Source organism: Phocoena sinus, chromosome 19 (genome assembly GCF_008692025.1).
Source record: "Phocoena sinus isolate mPhoSin1 chromosome 19, mPhoSin1.pri, whole genome shotgun sequence".
In the NCBI taxonomy this organism is placed as follows: Eukaryota; Metazoa; Chordata; class Mammalia; order Artiodactyla; family Phocoenidae; genus Phocoena; species Phocoena sinus.
In genome coordinates this window covers 547,905-575,815 of record NC_045781.1, presented here as the reverse complement: position 1 = coordinate 575,815, position 27,911 = coordinate 547,905, and the positions used below count along the sequence as shown (strand labels likewise).

Below are 27,911 nucleotides of genomic sequence, written 5' to 3'. Positions count from 1 at the left end.
CACCTCTGCCCGGGGAGAAATTCCAGCAGCAGGTATGGGTGACACATCCTCTTCTTTAGCAGGTGGCAGCCCAGCAACTCCTGCAGAAAGTCCAGCAGAGCCCCACTCACACCGGGCCACCCACAAAGCCGTGGGCCCTACTCCCTCCCACCAGCCCAACCCGAGACTGCTGACGGGGCAGAGAATATGGCGTCAGGCACAGCTGCAGGTACTCTTGCCTGGAAGGGGTATTTATATTGACCTCAACCCAGGCACACCTGGGGAGGGCTGGCCGGCTGGGTCAGGCTGCCCAGGTCAGCCATCCCTCGCCCATCAGGGGCTCAGAGTTGCACAAATTGGGCCTTGCTGCACCAGCCAGGTCCAAGGAACCGGGGGGGGGGGGCGGTCCTGAGGGTCAGGATAGACAAGGGGCTGCAGCCCTGGCTTGTTTTCTAATAATTTTATCTGGTCCATGAGCGGGAGACAACTTCAAGAAGACCCGCTCCTAATCAGAGGAACCCAGGAGTCAGGGAGAGGAGGGGTGGTGGGTGGAGACAGAGGCCTGGTGCCCCGGCTGCAGTAGAAGTCTCTGGAAGGCCCGGTGGAGGGAGACGAGATAAGCCCCATGGGCTGCCCAGGTGAGTCCCATGTTCTGGAAGGTGCCTGCCCACCTTAGCCCCGTGGGCTGCTGGGTACCTGCTCAGGTGAGCTCCATATCCTGGGAGGGGCCTGTCCACGAGAGCCCCATGGGCTGCTGGGTACATGCCCAGGTGAGCTCCATATCCTGGGAGGGGCCTGTGTAGAAGAGCCCTTGCAGTGGGAGGGGCCGTGGAACAAGCATCCTCTTTGCCACGAGCACACAGTTGCTTCCTCCCCCTTGGGCAGTGCTGGGGTGAGATGAGAAGCAGGAGACACTGTGGGCTCCTGAAACCCTGCGCGGGCTCGTGCAGAGCAAGGAGGTCAGCAGGTGGGCGCTGGCTACTGTGCTGCAGACTCGCTTTGAATGTAGCTATTTGTTTTATAGCACTTCATATTATGTGAATATAAATTATTTATCACATATGTATTTTGCAAATATTTTTCTCCCAGTTTCTGGCTTGTCTCTTGGCTTTCAGAATAAGGTATTTAACCAAGTACAATTTTCAGTTTTATAAAGTACGTTATTAAGTTTTTCCCTTTTGTGTGAGGGCTTTTCACGTGGTGTTAGAAATCAAAGCTCGTGATCTATGTGACCAAACCCATGGCCATGTCAATTTTCTTCTATATGATCTTCTATAATTTTTAAAGTTTTATATTTTAAATTTGCCTGTGGACAATTTGGAGTGACTTTTGGTGCGAGTTGTAAAGTCTGTGCCTACGTTCGTTTCGTGGCACGTGGTTCCTAATTCTCCTGTAATTAGGTTCCAGAAGTCCTGGGATGTTGGCCTCTGTCCCTTGGAACCTGCAGAGTGTAGTGCGTTGAGCGGGGCTGCCCACAGGGAACTCAGCCTCCCCTGAAGTGGGAGTGGGTGCTGCTTGCATTTTCCCAGGTGGCCAGCGGAGGGCGACAAGCCGGCATCTCTCACCAGTGCGGGACCTGCCTCTTCTGCCCACAGGCTTGGCCCTGTGCACAGCTGACAGGGGTTTTAGGTCTGCGCAGGACCCGCCAGGGCTTTGGCTTTGGAAAATGCAGACCTGCATCCACATGAAGGGTAGCTCGGTTTTCCCAAGAACTGCCGGGAGGTTCCACCCTGGGAGGGAAAGGTGAAGAAAATGTGGTGGGATGCTTCCTGCTGGGGGGGTGGGACACCCGGAGATGCAGAGCTGCCTGCAGACGCTGCTACAGAAACCCCTGATTTTTTTTCTTTTTGTGTGTGTGTGTGTGGTACGCGGGCCTCTCTGTTGTGGCCTCTCCCGTTGCGGAGCACAGGCTCCGGAGGCGCAGGCTCAGCGGCCATGGCTCACGGGCCTAGCCGCTCCGCGGCGGCATGTGGGATCGTCACAGACCGGGGCACGAACCTGTGTCCCCTGCATCGGCAGGCGGACTCTCAACCACTGCCCCACCAGGGAAGCCCCGAGAAACCCGATTCTTTCCTGAGAATATTGGTGGAGCGGGGCATTCAGGCAACAGGGCAAACAGCTTTCTCTGGAGGCTCCTGTGGGGAAGTGGGGGTATAGCAACAGGGGCTCAGCCCACAAAACCCCAGAACAGCTCCCAGATCAGCTCTAGAACTGCTCCCAGAATGGCAAGAAGTGGGTCTTCCACCTACTAGACGTGGAGGAAAGGGGTGGGGTCTGCAGGGCCTCCCTCACCTTCGGGGACTTGCTGGGAGGTCACGGGGCTCAGCACATGCTGTGTGCTCAAGGCTAAGATGGGTCAGGACGTGCAGTAGGGATGCAAAGGGGGATCCCTGCGCCAGCATCTTCGTGACCCCTCCTTTCCTCAAGGGTCTCGAGAACGTCTCTTTCCCCAGTGACGAAGGATAAAACCATGACATTTCCCCCAGGGAAGCTCATTATAGACTTGGCACTCAGCTGGGGGCTGGTCACGTGATTTCCACCCTCACCCTCCCAAATGCCTGGGCCCAGAAGCGGAGCCTTGTTCAGCGCGAACCACATGGTTTGTGCAAACAGTGTAGGCGCAGGGGGGTGCCCCTAAGGGGAGGGAGGTTTAGATAAGGGCGGGGTGATTTTCCAACTCTCCCCCACCCCCTCGGCCCCCAGGGCATTTTACAAAAGCCAGAGACTCAGCCCAGGAGGAGAGGCAGCGGCCCCTTCCTGATCCACGGGCCTAGGATGCCCGATATGCCGAGGGCACTAGACTCAGGTGTCTCCTACACCGTGCCTGGTAGAGGGGCCCTGCAGGTTCTAGGGCTCTGAGACCACCCCACTTCTGAGCCCAGCTGCAAGACTGGGAGCCCCTAGACCACCCCAGGTTTTCTTCTTAGAGGCTCCCAGGACTCACTGAAGCTTTATACTCAGGCTCAGGATTTGTTATGGTGAAAGAAATCAGATAACAGCTGAGAGCAGAGGTCAGGAGGAGAGTTGGGGGGTCCATCGGGTATGACCACCTAGGGAGGCGACCTGAGCCCTGGGGTGCAGGGTGTCACTGAGGTCCACCACGTTGATGTGGGGACCCCGTGTGGCTGGAGTTTCACTCCAGCGCCTGTGAGGGGCTCAGGAAACCCCACCATGCGTCACGCCGTCAGCACAGACCAGCCCAGTGTGAAGAGCACGGACACACGGATCTGATGCAAGGTGACCACCCGGAGCCAGGAGCAGAGGCCCGGCCTCTCTGAGGGCAGGTTTGCGGGTCTTTCACTTCTTGGGTTACGTTTATTCCTAGGGGTTATGTCCTTCTGATGCTATTATAACTGGGATGGTTTTCTTCTTTTCTCTCTCTGATGTTTCATTATTAGTGTATAGGGACACAACTGGCTTTTGTGTACTTGTGATTTTGTATCGTGCAACTTCCCTGGATTCACGCACTACTGCTAACCGTGTTTTGGTGTTTGGATGTGGAAAGCTGCAATTAGAAATACCACTGTTTCTAAAACATCCAGGTCATCCAGAACGCCAAGACATGGTGGCTACTGACATAATCTTCCCGCCGTGCCCCTCAAATCTCTGCCATCCTACAGCGGTGAACTGAACCACCACTGGGGAGCAGGAGCTGGGTGGGGCTTGGCCTCCATAACAAACTATGACATCTTCTCTGCTTTCCTGTCCCTTCACTGACATGCTTGTTTTGAAAAGTAATTGACTCTGCAGTCATTTCCAAAGTCTAGAAAATTGTCCCTAGCAGTAGAAAAGACTCACATTTGCCATTTCACACAGAATTCTACATTGTGTTTTATGCAAAGCAGAAATCCTCTTCCAGGGAAGCAGCACGTGACCTCCAAGTGAGGACATTTTTATGGTTTCCACATTATAATCCAATCCACAGGCCCACGTCCACTTTCACCAGGTGCCCCAACGCTAGGGAAATGTCTTGTTCCATTCTGATCCAGGTTTCTTTTTCTGAAACACTAACAGATCCTTTCCCTCCTTTTCACAACCTTGATGGATCGAGAGCCCACGACACGAGTATGATCTGGGTGGCCTTTTCTGTGTGGTTACACAGATCAGTACTTCACTCATTGCTTGTTGTGACTAAGTGGGCCTCACATTTAGCATGTGAGCCATTTAAAGTACACAGTCCTATGGCATTAACCACAGGCACGTTGTTGTACAAATAACCTCACCATCCATGTCCAGATCTTTTCCAATTTCACCAGTGAAACGCTGTACTTTGATTGAACACTAATTCCCCTCAGTCCCTGGCACCCACATTCTACTTTCTGCCTTTGAATTGTACTTCTCTGGATACCTCCTATACGTAGTAACTCATCATGTGTGTCCTTCTAAAGTGACAGGGCTATTTCACGCTGTCTGATCGTAATGCCTTTGAGGTTCGTATATGCTGTAGGAGTTGTCAGAATTTCCTTTGTTGTTAAGGCTGAATGACATTCCTTCGTGTGGATATTACATGTAGTTTACCCATTCATCCATGGATGGACACTTGGGTGGCATCTGCCTCTTGGCATTGTGATTCACGCTGCTTGGAATGTGGGTGTACCCATTTCTGTCCCAGGCCCTGCTTTTAATCTTTTGGGTATGATCCTCTCTGACGAGGTGTTTTAAAACTTTTGAAAACTTTGAACAGACTTTCCAAATATCAGATTCTTTGAACTCCAGCTAACTTTGGGGTGCTTCAAAGGGCTCCTGGAGCATCCCGAAGAGAGATCCTAAGCTAGCTGGGTTCACTTGGTGTGTTAAATTACATGGAAAACATTGTCCAAGCTCGCTGTTGCCTGTGGCAGATGGAACCATCAGGCTCTCCCCAGTTTTTTCGTAGCCACAAAACAGACAGGGGAAAGGATTTGGGGCTCTTCTGCTCTCTAGTCTCTCACCTCACCCAACTTACAAAAATCTAAAGAATTTCTGTTTCCCGGCCTCGGGTCTTGAACCCCTTGCCCAGCTCCACTTTCTCCAAAGATTCCTCTTTGAATCTATCGGACCCCCTTCACTCCAGGCCTTGGCAGCCCATACACTGCTACGGACAGCCTATCGGGCTGGCCGCTGCCCAGAAGCCCATATTATAAACTCTGTAGACATTCAAGCATGAGGAATACACCCCAGTGTAGGGAAACTTGTTATAGGACATAGGCTTTATACACAACAGATGCCCCTCAGGGAGAGTCCTGGCAACGCACTGGCACTAGTTCAAATGTCCCCACCCCCAACCCCTGGGGACCCTCATGAAAGGGACTGGGCTGACCACAGGCATCTGGTTGGGCGATGGGAGAGCAGAAGACACTGAAAACCCCATTAGGTTCGAAAGGAATTCGGAGGATGCTCTGACCCCTTCAAGTTAAAGCCTCCTGGTAAATGTTTCCGGGAAGCCAGATTCCATTTCTAGGAATGCTTGGTTGTAGGTTGCTCAACATGGGAGGATCCCCTTCTAAGCCAGAAGAAACACCTCTGGAGTGTATCCTTAAAACTGGAAATTTTTAGGGACTTCTCTGGTGGCACAGTGGTAAAGAATCCGCCTGCCAATGCACGGGACACGGGTTCGAGCCCTGGTCTGGGAAGATCCCACATGCCACGGAGCAACTAAGCCCGTGCACCACAACTACTGAGCCTGCGCTCTAGACCCCGCAGGCCACAACTACTGAAGCCCGTGCGCTACAACTACTGAAGCCTGCACGCCTACAGCCCATGCTCTGCAACGAGAAGCCACGGCAATGAGAAGCCCGTGCACCGCAACGAAGAGTAGCCGCCACTCACCACAACTAGAGAAAGCCCATGTGCAGCAATGAAGACCCAAAGCAGCCAAGAATAAATAAATAAATAAAATAAAATAATTTTTTTAAAAGTCCACAAATAACAAATGCTGGAGAGGGTGCGGATAAAAGGGAGCCCTCCTACACTGCTGGTGGGAATGTAAATTGGTGTAGCCACCATGGAAAACCGTATGGAAGTTCCTCAAAAAACCTAAAAATTGAGCTACCATATGATCTAGCAATCCCACTCCTGGGCATATATCTGGAGAACAACATAATTCGAAAAGACACATATACCCCAGTGTTCATAGCAGCACTATTTACAATAGCCAGGACATGGAAGCAACTTAAGTGTCCATTAGCAGATGAATGGATAAAGGAGATGTGATATACACACACACATATCCACAACACATACTCACTATGGAATATTACTCAGCCGTAAAAAAGAATGAAATAATGCCATTTGCAGCAACATGGATGGACCTAGAGATTATCATACTAAATGAAATCAGAGAAAGACAAATATTATGTATCACTTACATGTGGAATCTAACAAATAATAAAAATGAATCTATTCAAGAAACCGAAAGAGACTCACAGACTTAGAAAAAAAAACTTATGCTTGACAAATGGGAAGTGGGGGAAGGGTGAACTAGAAGTATGGGATTAACCGATACACAACACTATATATAAAGTAGATAAGCAACAGGACCTACTGTAGAGCACAGGGAACTACATTCAATACCTTGTAATAACCTACAATGTGCTGTACACCTAAAACTAACACAACATTGTAAAGCAACTACACTTCGATAAAATTAACATTACATTTAAAACAAAAAAAAGAGGGACTTCCCTGGTGGCACAGTGGTTAAGAATCTGCCTGCCAATGCAGGGGACATGGGTTCGAGCCCTGGCCCAGGAAGATCCCACATGCCATGGAGCAACTAAGCCCGTGCGCCACAGCTACTGAGCCTGTGCTCTAGAGCCTGCAAGCCACAACTACTGAAGCCCGCGCGCCTAGAGCCTGTGCTCTGCAACAAGAGAAGCCACCACAATGAGAAGCCCACACACTGCAACGAAGAGTAGCCCCCGCTCGCCACAACTAGAGGAGGCCTGCGCACAGCAACGAAGACCCAACGCAGCCAAATAAATAAATTAATAAAATAAAATAAAAAGAGAATTTCAGAGGCGGGTCTTCAAGAACAGACCACGGTCCACATGAGTAGTGACCATGTCAGCGATGACAATTCCTGGCACAGGCAGGCATGAGGAAATGTCAGCTAGAGGAAAAAATTAGAACCTGGTGTACACAGGTGCCTTGGATCTGGACAGTTACCTGGCCAGGGCAAGGCCAAACAAAGGGGGGTCCATTACGGTGACTGAAAAACCTCTGCCTCTGACACCTTCCACGTGACACCACAGGAAGCAGGTGTTGGGGCTGCTCAAGGAGAGCAGAAGGCAGCGCTCACACATCATCTCAACCAACAACAGCACCAACCCAGGGAAATGGAAAAGGAAGCAGTATCCGTGGTCCTGATGAGAGGACAGAGCTGTCACCGGGGAAAGGGGAAGGACACAGGGGTGGATCTGAGGTTCTTACCCAGGGAGGCTGTAAGTGCCAAGTTCTCCAGCTTCACATCACAATACGGGCATCTCCAAGACTCGTCAAGGAGACCCCATTCCTCCCCGGAAAATGTCACAGCCACATCTTCTAAGGCCACGCCATCCTGCTATGATGGGGACAGATGAAACCACAAACAGCCCCACTCTCAAGGAGCCACAATCCATTCTCCACCAACCCACCCACCCCCACATCTACCATACGCCCATCCTCCTCCCAACTTCCCCAACTCAGAGAAGAAACCAGGCCCTGGTGCCACTGGTGCCTCTGTCTCCTCAGGGGCCCACTGATCACTGGACAAAGCCATCAGTGGTAGGAGGCACATGGGCAATCAACAGCTAAGCTCTGGGACAAGCACAGAAGGATGTACCACCTCCGCAGGCTATTACCCGGCGTGGCCACAGTCACGTGGTCTCCAGTGCAGTGCCCTAGGCCATCAGACGTGCCCCTGTGTGAACGCACATCCCTCAGAGCCCCATACCCACAGCCACCAGCATCAGTGCCCCTTACTGTAGGCGTCTTGTTACTCGTGTTTCAGTCACCTCCTCATAACCCCACTGGTGAGGGTGTAATTCCCACCCTAAGGGTGTGGCCAAACACACGACCCCTGACACTGGCCAGACGCAATCAACAGCCATTTATTAACCACGTATTAACATGTGGGAGACAACACACAAGGCCGTGGGAAGGCCACACGCTGGCGGAGTGAACAACAAAGGGCTGTGGGATGCAGTCTCTGTGGGATCGAGATGGTACGGTGCCCTGCTTCCCGCAAGAGGACATGACTGGCTTGTTTAAATGACTCTGCAGGCTGGTAGGGAACTGAAACTAACTACAAAGGGATAAGCAGGAACTGTGCCTGCTCCCTTCGATAAAAAGGGTTGTAAGGTTAGGAGACATTACCTGTGAGAAGCATGTGAAGGGAAACTTGCACCACGGCCATTTGAGGGCATCCTTGTTTCACCAGATGTCAAGGCAGCATACCTGTTGGCCTTAACTTTAGAACTTGCAACACAACTTGGCAGACAGCATCCAGAATATCCTCGACAAATTCAGAGAGGATCCAGTATGACTACAGACTTCCCATGGTTCCTGTTAGCAACCACAGCCCCAAATCATTCCACGCAGGTCTCATTCAACTCCTTGGCTCAGACGCAGTCACAGAGGACCATGTGCGGATCTCAGCTACCCATGGTCCTATCTGCTATTCCCGCACTTGCTGTGCCCTCAGAAATCACACCCTTCCTCCGTCCATCCAACCATCATTCAAAGCCCAGCCCCACTGATAACCCACCCCAGATCCTGTGACTCACAGAATTTGCCCCTGATCACATGCACCTGGCTGAACGAGACATCCCAGACGCCACCCAAGTCCTCAAAAAATCTTGGTTAGTCCATAAAATGGTAAAAAAGCTCAAGTTTCAGCCTGAGTATATCTTTAAGTATGCACAATTTATGGCAAGACAATCAGTCAATCCTCATTTTTCATGGATTCTGTATTTGTAAATTTGCCTACCTGCCAAAACTGGAAAACCCCCAAATCAATACTTACATTTTTACACTTATTCATAGACATATGGAGACACAAAATATCCACGTCACCCAGTGTATGTGAGATACACAAGACGATGCTCTGCCTTCTCTTTGCGGCTCTCATACTGTAAACAAGCATTCTTCCCATGATGTATTTAGTGCCCCATTTATGCTTCTTCTTGGTGGTTTTGTGGTCCAAAATGGCCTCCAAAACTGGCGCTCATGTGCCGCCTAGAGTCCCTAAGCCCAAACAATGTGGCTTAAAGAAAATACACGTTAGGTAAGCATTGTTCAGGCATGAATCATCGTGCTGTTGGCCATGATTTCAGTGTTAATGAATCAACAGTATGCAGTAAACGAATTGTTTTTAAACAGAAACACATGGAAAACCACGTTATGTACTTACCAGTTGACCAAAACGTTGTGACCAGAGGCTCTCAGGAACCTGATTACAGATTTCCCCTAGGAACAACGGCTGTATATTCACCAATTCAGTGAATTAAAGGCCATGACTAGTGTGAATGACAACTGATTGTACTTCAGTAAAGCTGTTTAAAAAGCAAAGGTAACTCTTAAAATTTGTAACTTCCTAATTATTTCACGATGGTTTACTATTCTATACATTCTCAAGGTTATTTGCGTCTACTATTATCAGTACGCAAAAACAATACAATGTGGTACCTTCTTTGCATCTTTGTCTCTTTTGAGGCTGCCACAACAAAATACCACAGACTGGGTGGCTTAAAGAAATGTACATTCTCCTATTTCTAGAGGCTGGGAGTCTAAGACCAAGGTGCCATCAGGAATGGTTTCTGGTGAGGCCTTTCTTTCTGACTTCTAATCAACCACCTTCTTGGTGTGTCATTAAACGGCCTTTCCTCTGTTCGTGAATACAGCGACAAAGTGAGCACCTTCTGGTGCCTTGTCTTCTTCCATGGACACAAGTCACACTGGATTAGGACCCCATTCTTATGACCTCGTTTGTCCTTAGTTATCTCCTTATAGGACATACCTAAAAACATAGTTACATTGGCTGTTAGGGCTTGAACATATGAATCTTGAGGGACACAATTCAGTCCATAACAGACTTACCTATATTATGCAAAGGTCTTTATTCCTTGTGAACATTCTGGTATTTTAGGAGATTGGGGTTGAAGGTAAAGGACTTTCCACTCACTGCACTCATAAGGCCTTTCTCCAGCGTGAATTCTCTGGTGTCTAATGAGGCGAGAGCTCTGGCTAAAACATTCCCCTCGTTCACTGCACTCACATGGCTTTTCACCAGGGTGAACTTTTCGATGCATGATAAGGTTGTACTTCTTGCTAAATAATTTTCCACCTTCCCCACACTCATAAGGCTTTTTGCCAGTGTGAACTCTCAAATGCTCCCTGAGGCTACAGTTTTTTCTAAAGGATTTCCCACACTCACGGCACCTGTAAGATCTTTCCCTCTTGAGGACTCTGGTGTGGAACAAGGGTGTGTTTGGGGCTGCAAGCTTTCATGCACTCTAGCCGGTTGTAATGGTTGTTTACACTGTGGAAGGCCACCACACACTCCGGTCCACTGTTTGACTTCTCCCTGGTGTGCGTAGCCTGTTGCTGAAGATGTCCCGAGCTGGCCAGAAAGTCCTTCCCAACCTCCTTATGGGTAAAGGAGTTCCCCGACACATGGAATTAGCAGCTCTTCAAGAACAAGGCTCTGCTCATTGCTTTTGAAGCATTTCTCTCCAACACGCTGCTTGTGCAGCTGATAAAGGTCTGCAGTGAGAGGAAATTGTTTTCCACATGCCCCACACATGTGCAGTTTCGGCCTGTGATGTGTTTCCTGGTGTTCAACCAAGTGCAAACTGTCTCTCAACATGGGTCCACACATCTCACAGAGGTGGGCCTTCTGGGGAGACAGACCTGCTTTGAGAGTCCTATCCTGTGGCATTACTTTGGCAGAAATGCTGTGCTCAGAAGATGCCTCCTTATCCTCCACTCCACACCAACAACCTGAAAGAAAGAAATGCTGGTGAAGTGCATGTTGATTCCGGTGAGAAGGGTAACCTGTAGAAAAGTGTGTGTGGGACAAACCCAGGAACAATCAGTGGGATTGTTCTGGGGACCAAAGAGTTGGGTACAGGTTGAGAATGAGTTGATTAGCAGAACTGGGCCTCTAAAGATCACAGAACAGGGGAGGACTCACGAGGTTAAATACAGCACCACTGGGTGCAGCACAGGGAGGAAAGGGCCTACAATTCCTTCCTTCGGAAACAACTCTCTCTGGAGATCTGGTCTTCTGCTGACATCGGTGTGTTATATAGAAGAGTGTGTTCAGGCCCAAGAAAATACAACTACAACAGAGTAGCTGGTGTTCAATGACTGTTTAAGAATATGTGTGTGGGACTTCCCTGGCGGTCCAGTGGTTGGGACTCTGCATTCCAATGCAGGGGATGTGGGTTCGATCCTTGATCGGGGAGCTGGGATCCCACAGGCCTTGGGGCCACAGGGCCAGAACATAAAACAGAAGCAATACTGTAGCAAATTCAATAAAGACTCTGAAAATGGTCCACATCAAAAAAGTCTTAAAAAAAAATAAAGAAAGAAAGAATATGTGTGCATGTTACAATGCACATGTAGAGGCCAATGTCAGAGAGTACTACAGGTGAAGCAATGAGAACGGCGAGTGATATGTGTAGCCCACAGATGTGGTGAACAGCCCTGAGCTGGAAGAGCAGAAGTGACAAATAGCAGAGCTGACAAGTTGGCAGTGTCAAGAATGGGAAAGGAAAGGCATTAGGCTGCCTTTGTCAACAGCACCAAAATACTACTCAAACAGAATAGGTTTCTGTATGATCTGAGCACAGCTCAGACATCGTGCCTCCCCCAGGGCTAGGCTCCCATGAATTCATACTGCTGTAGCTGGATTTATGCTACAAACTCAAATGTTTATGTTCCTGCAAACACCATATGTTGAAATCCTAACCCTCAATGTGATGGTAGTAAAAGGTGGGGGACTCTGGCAGGTGATTAGATCATGAGGGTGAAGCCCTCACCAATGGGATTAGTGCCCTTGTACAAGTGACCCCAGAAAGCCTTCTCATTCCCCTTCTGCCATGTGAGGACACAGCAACAAGGAGACCATTTATGAACAAGGAAGTGGGCCTCACCAGACACTGAAACTGCCAGTGCCTTGATCGAGGACTGCCCAGCCTCCAGACCTGTGACATAAATGTTTGTTGTGTAAGTACCAGCCTATGGTAGTTTGTTATAGAAACCTGACTGGACTAAAACAGAAATTGGTTTGAGAAGTGGGATGCTGCTTGCAAGGAAAACCTGAAAAATTAGAAGTGGCTTTGGATCTGGGTAATGGTCAGAGGCTACCAAGAGTTTTGAGGTGCATATCTGCAAAAGCCAATATTGTCAAGAATGCTAAGTAATTCTGATAAGAGCTTAGGAAGAAAAGAGGGGAGTTATAGAGAAAGCTTCCATCTTCTTAGATGATGATGAATCATGAACGAAATGTGCACAGAAATCTGGATGGTAAATGCTATTCTATTCTGATGAAGTCTCAGAAAGAAATGAGGAACATGTTATTAGACAAGGAACACTGAAGATCCTTTTTATAAAGTGGAAAAGAACTTGGCTGAATTTTGTTCATATTCTAGTGTTTTATAGAAGGTAAAATGTGTGAGCAATGAAATTTGATATTTAGCTGAGAAAATTCTAAACAGTGCTGCAGAGAAGCTTGGTTCCTCCTGACTGCTTAGAGTAAGATACAATTAGAGAGGTGACTTGAGGATGGGATTGTTAAGCAAAAAGGAACCAGAACTTAAAGATCTGAAAAATTCTCAGCCTATCCATTTTGAAAAGAATGAGAAGGTGTTTTCAGAAGAGAACACTAAGACTTTGATAAGATTAGCATGCATATGACCCAGAAACCTCATCTGCCATCTCAAAAATGATCCCCCTTAAGGTGATCAGGGACCCTCACGGCTGCCACCTCCACCACAGGCCCAGAGAGCAAGGGCCAAGGGAGAGCCACAGGACTCCAATGGGTGGGGCCACCTATCTGGGTCAGGCACGCCACGATGCTCCCGCTCCGTGCCTCACGGCGGGGCCCCGGCAGAGAGCTGTGGTGTGCTCGGCGGACACATGGGGCCAGGGATTCCCAGAGCTGTAGCACCTGGACCCAACACCAACAGAGCCACCGGCTAACAGTGCCAGTCTCAGAGCCACCGCCACGAGATCCCAATCCAGGAGAGCAGCAGAGGCAGGACTGCTCCCCAGCGGGCCTGGAGGGCAGAGCACTGAACCACAGAGGATTATACTTGAGGCTTAGGGTCCAAAGACATTTGCCCCAGTAAGCTTTGGACTTACTCGGTACCTATCACTCCTTTCTTCCTTCCCTTTAGAATGGGAATTGTTTCATTCTGGGATGGGAATGTCTACCTCATGCCTGTTGCACCACTATATTTTGGAAGCACATAACTTGTTTGGTTATATAGGTTCTCAGCTGGAGAGAGATCTGTTGCAGGGTAAACTGTATTTCAAGTCTCACCAATATCTGATATAAATGATATTTAGATGAGACTTTGGAATTTAGAGTTGATGCTAGAACTAGTTAAGATTTTGGGGGCATGTTTGCTGGCCCTGCAAGGTGGAAATGGTGGTGTAGTAGGTTTTTGGGTTTTTTTTTTTTGTTTTTTCCTTCCCACCCACAGGGTTTGGGTTTCTGGCTGGGAGTCAGGTTTCTGGAAATCTACGTGGAAAATTAACGGTATATGTGGTATCTGTCTTCAATAGGGCTAAAAGGAGCCCAAGCCCGTTAACCAGCTGAACAAAGTCTATGATGCAATAGACCCTTGCTGAGATTTAGACTGGAGACGTTGTGGAAGTGGGGCTGGGCCAAGATACAAAGAGAAATATGGGGGAAGAGAGAAGTTACTGAGAAGAATCAAGAGATCCTAGCATTCTTATTTGCTGTGTGATCCTAGTCAAGCAACTTATTCTCTTTAGGAATTCTTTTATAAAATTTGACCAACAGGACCCACCTCACAGAATTACTGAGAAGAAAAAAATGAGATTTCTAAAAACCTGAAGAGTAAGCTTTTAGAAAAATCATCAGAAGGAAGGAAATTGGAGAAATAAAACTGGAAACATTCAGAATCTTGATGGTGTGCCAAACCAAATGTCAACTGGAGCTCGACCAAAAACTAAAATGAGCAAACCAAAGCCCAGGAAAGCCATGTGGCAGACAGGGTCTTGGTGCTCTGGCCTGAGCCTCTGAGGTGGGAGAGCCGAGTTCAGGACATTGGACCACCAGAGACTTCCTGGTCCCACGTAATATCAATTGGCGAGAGCTCTCCCAGAGATCTCTGTCTCAACACTAAGACCCAGCTCCACCCAGTGGCCAGCAAACTCCAGTGCTAGATGCCCCATGCCAAACAACTAGCAAGACAGGAACACAACCCCACCCATTAGCAGAGAGGCTGCCTAAAATCATACTAAGTTCACAGACACCCCAAAAAACACCACCAGACATGGTTCTGCCCATCAGAAAGACAAGATCCAGCCTCACTCACCAGATCACAGGCACGAGCCTCCTCCACCAGGAAGCCTACACAAACCACTGAACCAACCTCACCCACTGGGGGCAGACACCAAAAACAATGGGAACTACAAACCTGCAGACTGCAAAAAGGAGACCCCAAACATAGTAAGTTAAACAAAATGAGAAATCAGAGAAACATGCAGCAGATGAAGGAGCAAGGTAAAAATCCACCAGACGAAACAAATGAAGAGGAAATAAGCAGTCTACCTGAAAAAGAATTCAGAGTAATGATAATAAAGATGATCCAAAATCTTGGAAATAGAATGGAGAAAATACAAGAAACGTTTAATAAGGACCTAGAAGAACTAAAGAGTAAGCAAATGATGAACAACATGATAATTGAAATTAAAAATTCTCTAGAAGGAATCAATAGCAGAATAACTGAGGCAGAAGAACGGATAAGTGACCTGGAAGATAAAATAGTGGAAATAACTACTGCAGAGCAGAATAAAGAAAAAACAATGAAAAGAATTGAGAACAGTCTCAAAGACCTCTGGGACAACATTAAATGCACCAACATTCGAATTATAGAGGTCTCAGAAGAAGAGAAAAAGAAAGGGTCTGGGGCTTCCCTGGTGGCTCAGTGGTTGAGAGTCCACCTGCTGATGCAGGGAACAGGGGTTCGTGCCCCAGTCCGGGAAGTTCCCACATGCCACGGAGCAGCTAGGCCCATGAGCCATGGCCGCTGAGCCTGTGCGTCCAGAGCCTGTGCTCCGCAATGAGAGAGACCACAATAGTGAGAGGCCCACGTACCACAAAAAAAAGAGAAAAGAAAGAAAGGGTCTGAGAAAATATTTGAGGAGACTATAGTTGAAAACTTCCCTAACATGGGAAAGGAAATAGTCAATCAAGTCTAGGAAGTGCAGAGAGTCCCATACAGGAGAAACACTCTGAGACACATATTAATCAAACTATCAAAAATTAAATACAAAGAAAAAATATTAAAAGCATCAAGGGAAAAGCAACAAATAACTTACAAGGGAATCCCCATAAGGTTAACAGCTGATCTTTCAGCTGAAACTCTGCAAGCCAGAAGGGACTGGCAGGACATAATTAAAGTGATGAAAGGGAAAAACCTACAACTCAGACCACTCTACCCAGCAAGGATCTCATTCAGATTTGATGGAGAAATTAAAACCTTTACAGACAAGCAAAAGTTAAGAGAATTCAGCACCACCAAACCAGCTTTACAACAAATGCTAAAGGAATGTCTCTAGGCAGGAAACACAAGAGAAGGAAAAGACCTACAAAAACAAACCCAAAACAATTAAGAAAATGATAATAGGAACATACATATTGATAATTACATTAAATGTAAATGGATTAAATGCTCCAACCAAAAGACATAGACTGGCTGAATGGATACAAAAACAAGACCTGTATATATGCTGTCTACAAGAGACCCACTTCAGACCTAGGGAAACATACAGACTGAAAGTGAGGGGATGGAAAAAGATATTCCATGCAAATGGAAATCAAAAGAAAGCTGGAGTAGCAATTCTCATATCAGACAAAATAGACTTTAAAATAAAGACTATTACAAGAGACAAAAGAAGGACACTACATAATGATCAAGGGATCGATCCAAGAAGAAGATATAACAATTGTAAATATTTATGCACCCAACACAGGAGCACCTCAATACATAAGGCAAATACTAACAGCCATAAAAGGGGAAATTGAAAGTTAACACAATAATAGTAGGGGACTTTAACACCCCACTTTCACCAATGGACAGATCATCCAAAATGAAAATAAATAAGGTAACACAAGCTTTAAATGACACATTAAACAAGATGGATTTAATTGATATTTATAGAACATTCCATCCAAAACCAACAGAATACACTTTCTTCTCAAGTGCCCATGGAACATTCTCCAGGAGAGACCATATCTTCAGTCACAAATCAAGCCTTGGTAAATTTAAGAAAATTGAAATCTTATCAAGTATTTTTTCCAACCACAATGCTATGAGACAAGATATCAATGACAGGAAAACAACCGTAAAAAACACAAACACGGGCTTCCCTGGTGGCGCAGTGGTTGAGAGTCCGCCTGCCGATGCAGGGGACACGGGTTCGTGCCCCGGTCCGGGAAGATCCCACATGCCGCGGAGCGGCTGGGCCCGTGAGCCATGGCCGCTGAGCCTGCGCGTCCGGAGCCTGTGCTCCGCAGCGGGAGAGGCCACAACATTGAGAGGCCCGCGTAACGCAAAAAAAAAAAAAAAAAAAAAAAAAAAAAAAAACACAAACACATGGAGGCTAAACAATATGCTACTAAATGACCAAGAGATCACTTAAGATATCAAATAGGAAATCAAAAAATACTTCGAAACAAATGACAATGAAAACACAATGACCAGGCTTTGCTGGTGGCGCAATGGTTGAGAGTCCACCTGCCGATGCAGGGGACGCGGGTTCATGCCCCGGTCCAGGAGGATCCCACGTGCCGTGGAGCAGCTGGGCCCGTGAGCCATGGCCTCTGAGCCTGCGCATCCAGAGCCTGTGCTCCACAATGGGAGAGGCCACAGCAGTGGGAGGCCCATGTACCTCAAAAAAAAAAAAAATAATAATAAATAAAAACAGAAAAAACACAATGACCCAAAATCCATGGGATGCAGCAAAAGCAGTTCTAAGAGAGAAGTTTATAGCAATACAAATCCTACATCAGAAACGAGAAAAATCTCAAATAAACAACCTAACTTTACACCTAAAGCAAACAGAGAAAGAAGAACAAAAAAACACAAAGTTAGCAGAAGGAAAGACATCATAAAGATCAGATCAGAAATAAATGAAAAAGAAATGAAGGAAACAATAGCAAAGACCAATAAAACTAAAAGCTGGTTCTTTGAGAAGATAAACAAAATTAATAAACCATTAGCCAGACTCATCAAGAAAAAAGGGAGAAGACTGAAATCAACAGAATTAGAAATGAAAAAGGAGAAGTAACAACTGACACTGCAGAAAAACAAAGGATCATGAGAGATTACTACAAGCAACTCTATGCCAATAAAATGGACAACCTGGAAGAAATGGACAAACTCTTAGAAAAGCACAACCTTCTGAGACTGAACCAGGAAGAAATAGAAAAAAATATAAACAGACCAATCACAAGCACTGAAACTGAAACTGTGATTAAAGATCTTCCAGGGCTTCCCTGGTGGCGCAGTGGTTGGGAGTCCACCTGCCATTGCAGGGGACACGGGTTCGTGCCCCGGTCTGGGAAGATCCCACATGCCGCGGAGCGGCTGGGCCCGTAAGCCATGGTCGCTGAGCCTGCACATCCGGAGCCTGTGCTCCGCAACGGGAGAGGCCACAACAGTGAGAAGCCCGCGTACCGCAAAAAAAAAAAAAAAAAAAAAGATCTTCCAATAAACAAGAGCCCACGGGGTTTCCCTGGTGGTGCAGTGGTTGAGAGTCCACCTGCCGATGCAGGGAACACGGGTTCGTGCCCCGGTCCGGGAAACAAACAAGAGCCCAGGACCAGACGGCTTCACAGGCAAATTCTATCAGACATTTAGAGAAAAGCTAACACCTATTCTTCTCAAACACTTCCAAAATATAGCAGAGGGAGGAACACTCCCAAACTCATTCTATGAGGTCACCATCCCCCTGATACCAAAACCAGACAAAGATGTCACAAAAAAAGAAAACTACAGGCCAATATCACTGATGAACATAGATGCAAAAATCCTCAACAAAATACTAGCAAACAGAATCAAACAGCACATTAAAAGGATCATACACCATGATCAAGTGGGGTTTATCCCAGGAATGCAAGGATTCTTCAATATACACGAATCAATCAACATGATACACCGCAGTAACAAACTGAAGGAGAAAAACCACATGGTCATCTCAGTAGATGCAGAGAAAGCTTTCGACAAAATTCAACACCCATTTAAGATAAAAACTCTCCAGAAAGTAGGCATAGAGGGAACCTTCCTCAACATTATAAAGGCCATATATGACAAACCCACAGCCAATATCGTTCCCAATGGTGAAAAACTGAAACCATTTCCACTAAGATCAGGAACAAGACAAGGTTGCCCACTCTCACCACTACTATTCAAGATAGTTTTGGAAGTTTTAGCCACAGCAATCAGAGAAGAAAAAGAAACAAAAGGAATCCATATCGGAAATGAAGAAGTAAAGCTGTCACTGTCTGCAAATGACATGATACTATACATAGAGAATCCTAAAGATGCTACCAGAAAACTACTAGAGCTAATCAATGAAATTGGTAGAGTAACAGGATACAAAATTAATGCACAGAAATCTCTTGCATTTCTATACACTAATGATGAAAAATCTGAAAGAGAAATTAAGGAAACACTCCCATTTACCACTGCAACAAAAAGAATAAAATACCAAGGAATAAACCTACCTAAGGAGACAAAAGACCTGTATGCAGAAAACTATTAAGACATTGATGAAAGAAATTAAAGATGATACAAATAGATGGAGAGATACACCATGTTCTTGGATTGGAAGAATCAACATTGTGAAAATGACTATACTACCCAAAGCAATATACAGATTCAGTGCAATCCCTATGAAACTACCAATGGCATTTTTCACAGAACTAGGACAAAAAATTTCACAATTTGTATGGAAACACAAAAGACCCTGAATAGCCAAAGCAATCTTGAGAAAGAAAAACGGAGCTGGAGGAAACAGGTTCCCTGACTTCAGACTATACTACAAAGCTACAGTAATCAAGACAGTATGGTACTGGCACAAAAACAGAAATATAGATCAGTGGAACAGGATAGAAAGCCCAGAGATAAACCCACACACATATGGTCAACTTATCTTTGATAAAGGAGGCAAGAATATACAATAGAGAAAAGACAACCTCTTCAATAAGTGGTGCTGGGAAAACTGGACAGTTACATGTAAAAGAATAAAATCAGAACACTTCCTAACACCATACACAAAAATAAACTCAAAATGGATTAAAGACCTAAATGTAAGGCCAGACACTATAAAACTCTTAGAGAAAAACATAGGCAGAACACTCTATGACATAAATCACAGCAAGATCCTTTTGGACCCACCTCCTAGAGAAATGGAAATAAAAACAAAAATAAACAAATGGGACCTAATGAAACTTAAAAGCTTTTGCACAGCAAAGGAAACCATATACAAGATGAAAAGACAACCCTCAGAATGGGAGAAAATATTTGCAAATGAAGCAACTGACAAAGGATTAATCTCCAAAATATACAAGCAGCTCATGCAGCTCATAGCAAAAAAACAAACAACCCAACCCAAAAATGGGCAGAACAGCTAAATAGACATTTCTCCAAAGGAGATATACAGATTGCCAACAAATACATGAAAGGATGCTCAACATCACTAATCATTAGAGAAATGCAAATCAAAACTACAATGAGGTATCACTGCACACTGGTCAGAATGGCCATCATCAAAAAATCTACAAACAATAAATGCTGGAGAGGGTGTGGAGAAAAAGGAACCCTCCTGAACTGTTGGTGGGAATGTAAACTCATACAGCCATTATGGGGAATAGTATGGAGGTTCCTTAAAAAACTAAAAATAGAACTACCATATGACCCAGCAATCCCACTACTGGGCACATACCCTGAGGAAACCATAATTCAAAAAGAGTCATGTACAACAATGTTCATTGCAGCTCTATTTACAATAGCCAGGATATGGAAGCAACCTAAATGTCCATCAACAGATGAATGGATAAAGAAGATGTGGCACATATATACAATGGAATATTACTCAGCCATAAAAAGAAACGAAATTGAGTTATTTGCAGTGAGGTGGATGGACCTGGACCTAGAGTCTGTCATACAGAGGGAAGTAAGTCAGAAAGAGAGAAACAAATACCATATGCTAACACATATATATGGAATCTAAAAAAAAAAAAAAAAAGTTTCTGAAGAACCTAGGGGCAGGACTGGAATAAAGATGCAAACGTAGAGAATGGACTTGAGGACACATGGAGGGGGTAGGGTAAGCTGGGACAATGTGAGAGAGTGGTTTTGACATATATACACTACCAAACGTAGGACAGATAGCTAGTGGGATGCAGCCGCATAGCACAGGGAGATCAACTTGGTGCCCTGTGACCACCTAGAGGGGTGGGATAGGAAGGGTGGGAGGGAGATGCAAGAAGGAGGGCATATGGGGATATATGTATACATATAGCCGATTCACTTTGTTGTACAGTAGAAACTAACACAACATTGTAAAGCAATTATACTTCAATAAAGATGTTAAAAAAAGAAAAGATTTTGGGGGCTGTTGGAATGGATACGTTTATTTTGTATGTGAGAGGACATGAATTTTGGGAGCTAGGGGTAGAATGCTATAGATTGAATGCTTGTGTCCCCGCAAAATTCATATGTTGAAATCCTAATCCTCAATGTGATGGTATTAGGAAGTGGGGGTCTTTGGCAGGTGATTAGGTCATGAAGGTGGGGCCATAATAAATGGGATTAGTGCCCTTATAAATGAGACCCCAGAATGCTCTCTAGCCCCTTCCAACATATAAGGACATAAAGAGAAGGTGGCAGCTATGAACAAGTAATAGGGCCCTCACCAGAACCTCATGCTGGTGCCTTGATCTTGGACTTTCCAGCCCACAGAACTGTGAGAAATCAATTTCTGTTGTTTATAAGCTACCCAGTCTGTGGTATTTTGTTACAGCAGCCTGAATGTACTAAGACAGACAGGGATAAACATGTGGGTAAACGGGTTTGGTAAGCTACTGAGCAACACACTAATGTAATGTATTATGCAATCATAATTTCTGCCCTTTAGCTCCCTTTCTACCTTTTAAACTGTCTCCTAAACTGCAGGTTTAAAAATTTACAGTGTCAGGATACAGTTCCTAGAATGTGAAAATCACTGTGCTCTACAGATCTAAAGGAGAATGAGGTTTGTTACTCATTTAAGCACTCCAGGTTGCAAGTGCTAAGGCAGGATTTGGAACCCTGAAGTCCCTAATGGGATTTGTGGGTGTTGAGGCCATAGTTCCTTGGACAAGCTGCTTCTCCTCTGTGAGACCCAGTTTCCTGGTTATTAACCATTTTTCCCATAATCTACGCTTGGCTTCTTTGCTGAGAGAGGCCATGTTTAGAAGTAGGATTGGGTGGAGGATGGAGGCTGTGAATGGAACCACACTGTAAAGCAAGAACCAACTGTTCACCAGAGGCTCCAGGAGAGGACTTTTTTGTTTTATGTCCTCATGGAATGTTGTCCAAATCCTGATAAGCTGTCAAAGAGAGGCAAACCATCCTAGGGCAGTAGACAGTACATACCTATTCTTTTCATAGAAAAAGAGAAGGCTCTTTCCACAAGGCCAGTACCTTGATCTTCAACTTCCAGACTGCAGAAGAGTGAGAAATAAATGTTTGTTTAAACATCCAGCCATGTTAGTTTGTTATAGCAGCACGAACTGACTACGACAATTTATTTCCATTCTGTGAACCACCCAGGGCTCTCCACCCCACCCCCAAGATGAGCAACTACATGGGACCTGGGTGATGGAAGTGTTAAGGGCAAGATAGGACAGACGGCATTCAGGACTGGCCCAGAATACTGATAGCCCACAGGAAAGAAAACTATTACAAAGAGAACTTTGGGGGAGGCTCTTACAAGAACAGAACATGATCCACATAAGTAGTGACTATGTCAGTGATGGTAATTGCTGACACAGGCAGGCATGAGGAAATGTCAACTAGAGAAAGTAAGTTAGACCTGGGTCACACATGTGCCTTGGATCTGGACAAAGTCACCTGGCCCGGGAGAAGGCAAGTAAGGTAGGACTCAGGATGAGTACAAGACTCTGGACCCTGCATCCTTCCCTGGGAGTCTGCAGGAAAGCAGGTGTTGGGCCTGCTCAAAGAGAGGAGAGGGCAGTCCTACCAACCACAGCACCTACTCAGGAAACTGAGGAAGCAGTGCCCACAGTCCTGATTTGAGAATGACATAGCTGGTCCTGGGGAAAGAGAAAGGGCAGAGACTATCTCTGGGCACAGGGGTAGGTTTGAGGGTCTTACCCAGGGAGGTTACAAGTGCCAAATTCTCCAGTATCACATCTTGGTACAGGCGTCTGTGAGGCTCGTCAAGGAGATTCCATTCCTCCAAAGAGAAGTACATGGCCACATCCTCAAAGGTCACATTTCCCTGCTAAGATGATGACAGAAGAACCAAAAGCAGTCCACTTCTGAGTCACAATCCCTTCCCCCAACATCTATTCCATGCCCACCCTCCTCCCAAGCTCCTTAACTCAGCGTTTTGAGAAACTAGGCCTTGGCACCACTGATGCCATTGTGTCTTCATGTGCCCATTAATCCCTGGGTCCAGGAGGCAGGTGGAGAAACATACAGTTGACCCTTGAACAACACAGGTTTGAACCACAAGAGTCCACTCATACTTGGATTTTTTTCAATAAGTAAATACTACAGTACTCATGATCTGTGTATAGGTAGGATGAATCAGCAGTTGTGGAACTGCAGATACAGAGGGCCTACCTGTAAACTTTTATGCAGATTTTCGAGTGTGCAGAGGGTTGGTGCTCCTAACCCCTTGTTGTTTAAGCATCAACAATATCTAAGCCATGGGCCTGGCATAGAGGATCCAGCGGCTCGTATTACCCTGGTATTACCAAAGTCTCAATACCAGATGCTGGAACCTTCAGGTATACTCCCTAAGTTCACACCACTCTTTAGAATGCACATCCCTAGATTCCACATGCCCACGGCCACCACCACCTTAGGGCCCACACCATAGGCATGTCCTTGGTCTCCCCACATTACTCGTGTCTTAATCAACACCTCTTCACCCCACTACTGAGGGTGGAATTCCCAGTGTATAGTTATGGAGACAGCCAAACATGTGACATTTGACACTGAACATATGAGATAGACAGCAGTTTATAAATCACATATACTCACAGCCTCAGAGAGGAGGACACGCCACACTACACAGGGCCACATGGAGGTTGTACTCCAGAAGAGAGGCTGTACACCGGGGGATGTGGGACATAAGCTTTATAGTATCAAGAGGGAGAAGTGTTCCTTGGTTCCCATGGGACGGTGTGATTGGCTTTGTGCAAAATTCCATGGATTGGTAGGAACTGAAACCTGCTACAAAGGGATGAACAGGAACTGCTCTGGTCTCCTTGCTAAAAAGGGGGTATCTGGTAGGAGCAGAGTGGGGAGGGCAACTTGCACTGAGGACATTTGAGCCATCCCATTTTCTACCACCCATGTTAAGGCTACCCATAACGGGCTTATGCTGCAATCTGACAGATGACATAAAGATTATGCTTGACATAGTTAAACACAATCCAGTATGATGCCAGACATCCCATGGCTTCCACTAGCAGTCACAGTCCCAAAACTTTCTATGAAGATCTCCCTGCCTGGCTCAGTTCCTTGCCTCTGACTTAGTCACACAGAATCACACATGTATCTCAGACACACATGACTCTCCTCTACTTGTGTGCTTCACTTGCTGCCCCCTACCACTACAACCTTCCTCTGTCCACCTATCCCTCGTTCAAAGATCAGCCCACAGGTGGCCTACCCCAGGCCTAGTGACTCTCACAGATGACTACATTTGCTCTTGACCTTATCCTCCAGGCTGAATGAAAAACAAGCTCCATGGGCTTCCCTGGTGGCACCGTGGTTAAGAATCTGCCTGCCAAAACAGGGGACACGGGTTCGATCCCTGGTCCAGGAAGATCCCACATGCCGCGGAGCAACCAAGCCCGTGTGCCACAAGCACTGAGCCTGTGCTGTAGAGCCCGTGAGCCACAACTACGGAGCCCGCATGCTGCAACTACTGAAACCCGCGGGCCTAGAGCCCGTGCTCCGCAACAAGAGAAGCCACTGCAATGAGAAGCCCGCGCACTGCAACGAACAGTAGCCCCCGCTCAGCCCCTGCTCACCCCAACTAGAGAAAGCCTGCGCGCAGCAACAAAGACCCTACTCAGCCAATAAATACATAAATTTATTTTTTTAAAAAAAGAGAGAAACAAGCTCCACCAAAGTCCTCACAAAATCCTGGCGTATACAGAGAGTGGTAAGTAAGCACCAGTTCTGGCTTGAGTGTCATCTCACTTCAATTGCTGTGAGATGACTCTGCATCCATCTCATGTCCAGTCTTTTCTTGGAAGCCTTGGCCACCTGCCAGACAATACTGTCTCTGAGAGCTTCCCCAATTCCTTTTCCACCACCCCAGGTGGGACTCAAGGACTGGGGAAATAGCACTTAAGAGTCCCAAGACACCACAATCCAGACATGTGATTCACTGTCAGGCGCAGCGAGGGAACGGGACACCTTCCACTTGACTGTGTTGGTTCCATAAGCAGCCATGGAAATGTGGAACAAGTGATGAGTCTATGGAGGGGTTTGATGGGCTCAGGCTTCCATGTACCCCTGCCTGGCCCTGAAGTCTGGGATAGCTACTTAATCTCTGAGCCTCAGTGCTCAGTTCCCCTTTTACAAGGTGTCCCTGTGCCTGTCACCCTCCCCCACTTGCCACCACACTGTCAGAAACAGGGCCCCACCAGAAACCTAGCAGGACCCTGAGGGGCTCCTGTGTACGGAAGCCTTTCTGTGTCTTGCGTTTCTTGTTTGTAGGTCAAGGGATACTCTTAACAGTATCCTCGAGCTCTACTGAATTAAAACCCCCAACAAATAGGAGATGCTAACTACTTGATGAGGCATTCTTCAGAGAAGATCAGGACACCACCAGAGGCCAGATTAAAGGAATGCAAGCCCTGCTCACTACCAGATCCTTATCAACAACCGCGTTCTTCAACTGTTGCTGTAAAACTCACCAAATTCCCCCGGGGTATGGACAGGTTTTCAGGGCACGAGCCCACTGTGTCCCCCCTCGCCTGGCTAAGCAATAAAACTATTATTTTCTGCTTCACCGAAAACTGTCTCTGAGATTCGATTCGGCACCTGTGCGCAGAGGCCAAGCTTTTGGCATCACACCCACGGCCGCCTCACCATCCTGGACACCGGGTCCTGGGCTGGGAGGACGAGAGCAGGCGCCCCGCACTGGGGGCTTTAGTGTCTGCTGGGGTGAGCGCGGTGAGAGTCCGGAGGACAGGCGTCTACCTGAGGCGGGTCCCTCAGCACTACCGCTGCCATTGGGGTCTGTGGGCGGAGTGGGACCCGGATCGGCAGTCCCTCTCCCAGGCCTGGCGCGGGGCATCGGGGCGGCGTCGCCGAGCCTCAGACCCGCTTTTGTCCTGGGGGAACAAGGCCTCTTCTCGGACCTTGCTGGCCGTCACGTCGGTCCAGACCCAGCAGCCCGGAGCCAGAACAGACCCGGAGAAGTTAAAATGGTCGCTACGAGAAGGAAACCAGAAGTCGCTCCCTTATGAATTCCACCTGATACGGAAACGCCCCTTTTATGAGACTTTGATTGGCTGAGTGGCGCTGCCGCCCGTCGTGGAGCATTCTGGGTAATGTAGTTCCCGCAGAACCACAGGCCGCGCGTGAGGATACTCCCCGCCGACCTCTAGTAAAGAAGGCAGGTTAAAAAAAAAAAAAAGGCAGAGCTCCGCTGCCAGGGGCGCTGGGAAATGGTGCGTCTGTGTTCTCGGGCAGAGGAGGGACTTCGCTTCTTCTTGAAAATGCCATACTTAGATTTCTGGGGAGCCCTTTCTGCAACTGATGGCGCAGGTGTTTGGAGACGTATTTGGACTCCCGGGAAGCTCAGCGTGCTCTGAGAGGCTAAACAAATTCTTTCAGACGCCCCTAAAGGCTACAGATATAAATGAACCTGTCATTCCATAGAGTCACGAAAGTTGTGTCCCCGGGTATAGGAAACTCATAAAAATTATCGTAAGCAATTCAAGCGTCAAAATTATAAAAATTCAACCATGTTTAGGAATTCAAGAAATTATCTTTAACAATCATACGGCAATGATCATAGACAAAAATAAATTAACTATGTACGTTTGAAGTAATCGCTCTGAAACAAATTGAGATATAAATCTACAGTAAAAAACAAACAGAGGGACTTCCCTGGTGCCACAGTGGTTAAGAATTCACCTGCCAATGCAGGGGAGATGGGTTCGAGCCCTGGTCTGCGAAGATCCCACAGGCCACGGAGCAACTAAGCCCGTGCGCCACAACTACTGAGCCTGTGCTCTAGAGCCCGTGAGCCACAACTACTGAGCCTGCGTGCCACAACTACTGAAGCCCACGCACCTAGAACCCACGCTCCGCAACAAGAGAAGCCACCGCAATGAGAAGCCTGCGCACCTCAACCAAGAGTAGCACACCACCCCCCCGGGCTTTCCTGGTGGCGCAGTGGTTGAGAGTCCGCCTGCCGATGCGGGGGATACGGGATCGTGCCCCGGTCCGGGAGGATCCCACATGCCGCGGAGCGGCTGGGCCCGTGGGCCATGGCTGTTGGGCCTGCGCGTCCGGAGCCTGTGCTCAGCTGCGGGAGAGGCCACGGCACTGAGAAGCCCACATACTGCAAAAAAAAAAAAAAAAAAAAAAAAAGAGTAGCCCCCACTCGCTGCAACTACAGAAAGCTTGTGCAGCAACGAAGACCCAACGCATCCAAAAATAAATTAATTAATTTAAATAAATAAATACATATGGTCTGGGGACTTCCCTGGCAGTCCAGTGGTTAAGACTCCATGCCTCCAATGCAGGGAGTGCGGGTTCAATCCCTGGTTAGGGAACTAAGATTCCACATGCCGAGTGGCGTGGCCAAATAAGTAAATAAATAAATAAGGTCTGCAGCACTGAAGTACACAAATGGTAAAATATGAATTTAGACCTCCTCTTCAAACTATACACAAATATTAGTTGCCAGCAAGGGCACTGGTAGATTCCAAACCTTGTGGCAGCTGCAGGGAGATTGCAGTCCTACAGTGCCGGGCAACAAAAAGACTAAGGCAGAGGAATGCAGTGGAATGTTTAATGCCCTGAGAAAAATCGGAGCAAGGGTGGGGAGTGAGACTATTAGGGAAATCAAGACATTTAAATGCAGCATAGGGACTTCCCTGGTGGCACAGGGGTTGGGAGTCCACCTGCCAATGCAGGGGACACGGGTCCGGGAGGATCCCACATGCCTCAGAGCAGCTGGGCCCAAGTGTCACAGCTACTGTGCTCTGGAGCCCGTGAACCACAAATGCTGGGCCCATGTGCCTGGAACCCATGCTCCGCAGCAGGGAGAGGCCACCGCAGTGAAAGGCCCAGGCTAGCCTCAACTGGAGAGGGCCCGCACGCAGCAGCGAAGACCCAATGCAGCCAAAAATTAATTAATTAAAAAAAAATACTAAAAGGCTTTTAATCCTACTTTAAAAAAATAAAAATAAATGCAGCATACTGTATATGGTAGAACTGGTG

At 47.0% G+C, this 27,911-nt stretch overlaps 1 long non-coding RNA gene across 8 annotated transcripts; it reads right to left on the bottom strand.

Annotated features, from left to right (window-relative positions):
- Nucleotides 1-25,898, bottom strand: LOC116744824. 8 transcript variants are annotated; one of them, XR_004347151.1, is made up of 8 exons: nt 25,370-25,898; nt 22,581-22,710; nt 21,840-21,907; nt 10,036-10,938; nt 9,625-9,955; nt 8,314-9,491; nt 7,390-7,519; nt 524-1,709 (listed from the first exon to the last, which is right to left on the bottom strand). It is a non-coding gene; the product is annotated as an uncharacterized LOC116744824 (long non-coding RNA). The 8 variants fall into 8 exon arrangements; XR_004347146.1 differs by lacking the exon at nt 524-1,709 and adding an exon at nt 1-80 and having other exon boundaries at nt 8,314-9,955; XR_004347145.1 differs by having other exon boundaries at nt 8,314-9,955.
- Nucleotides 25,899-27,911: the final 2,013 nt, after the last annotated feature.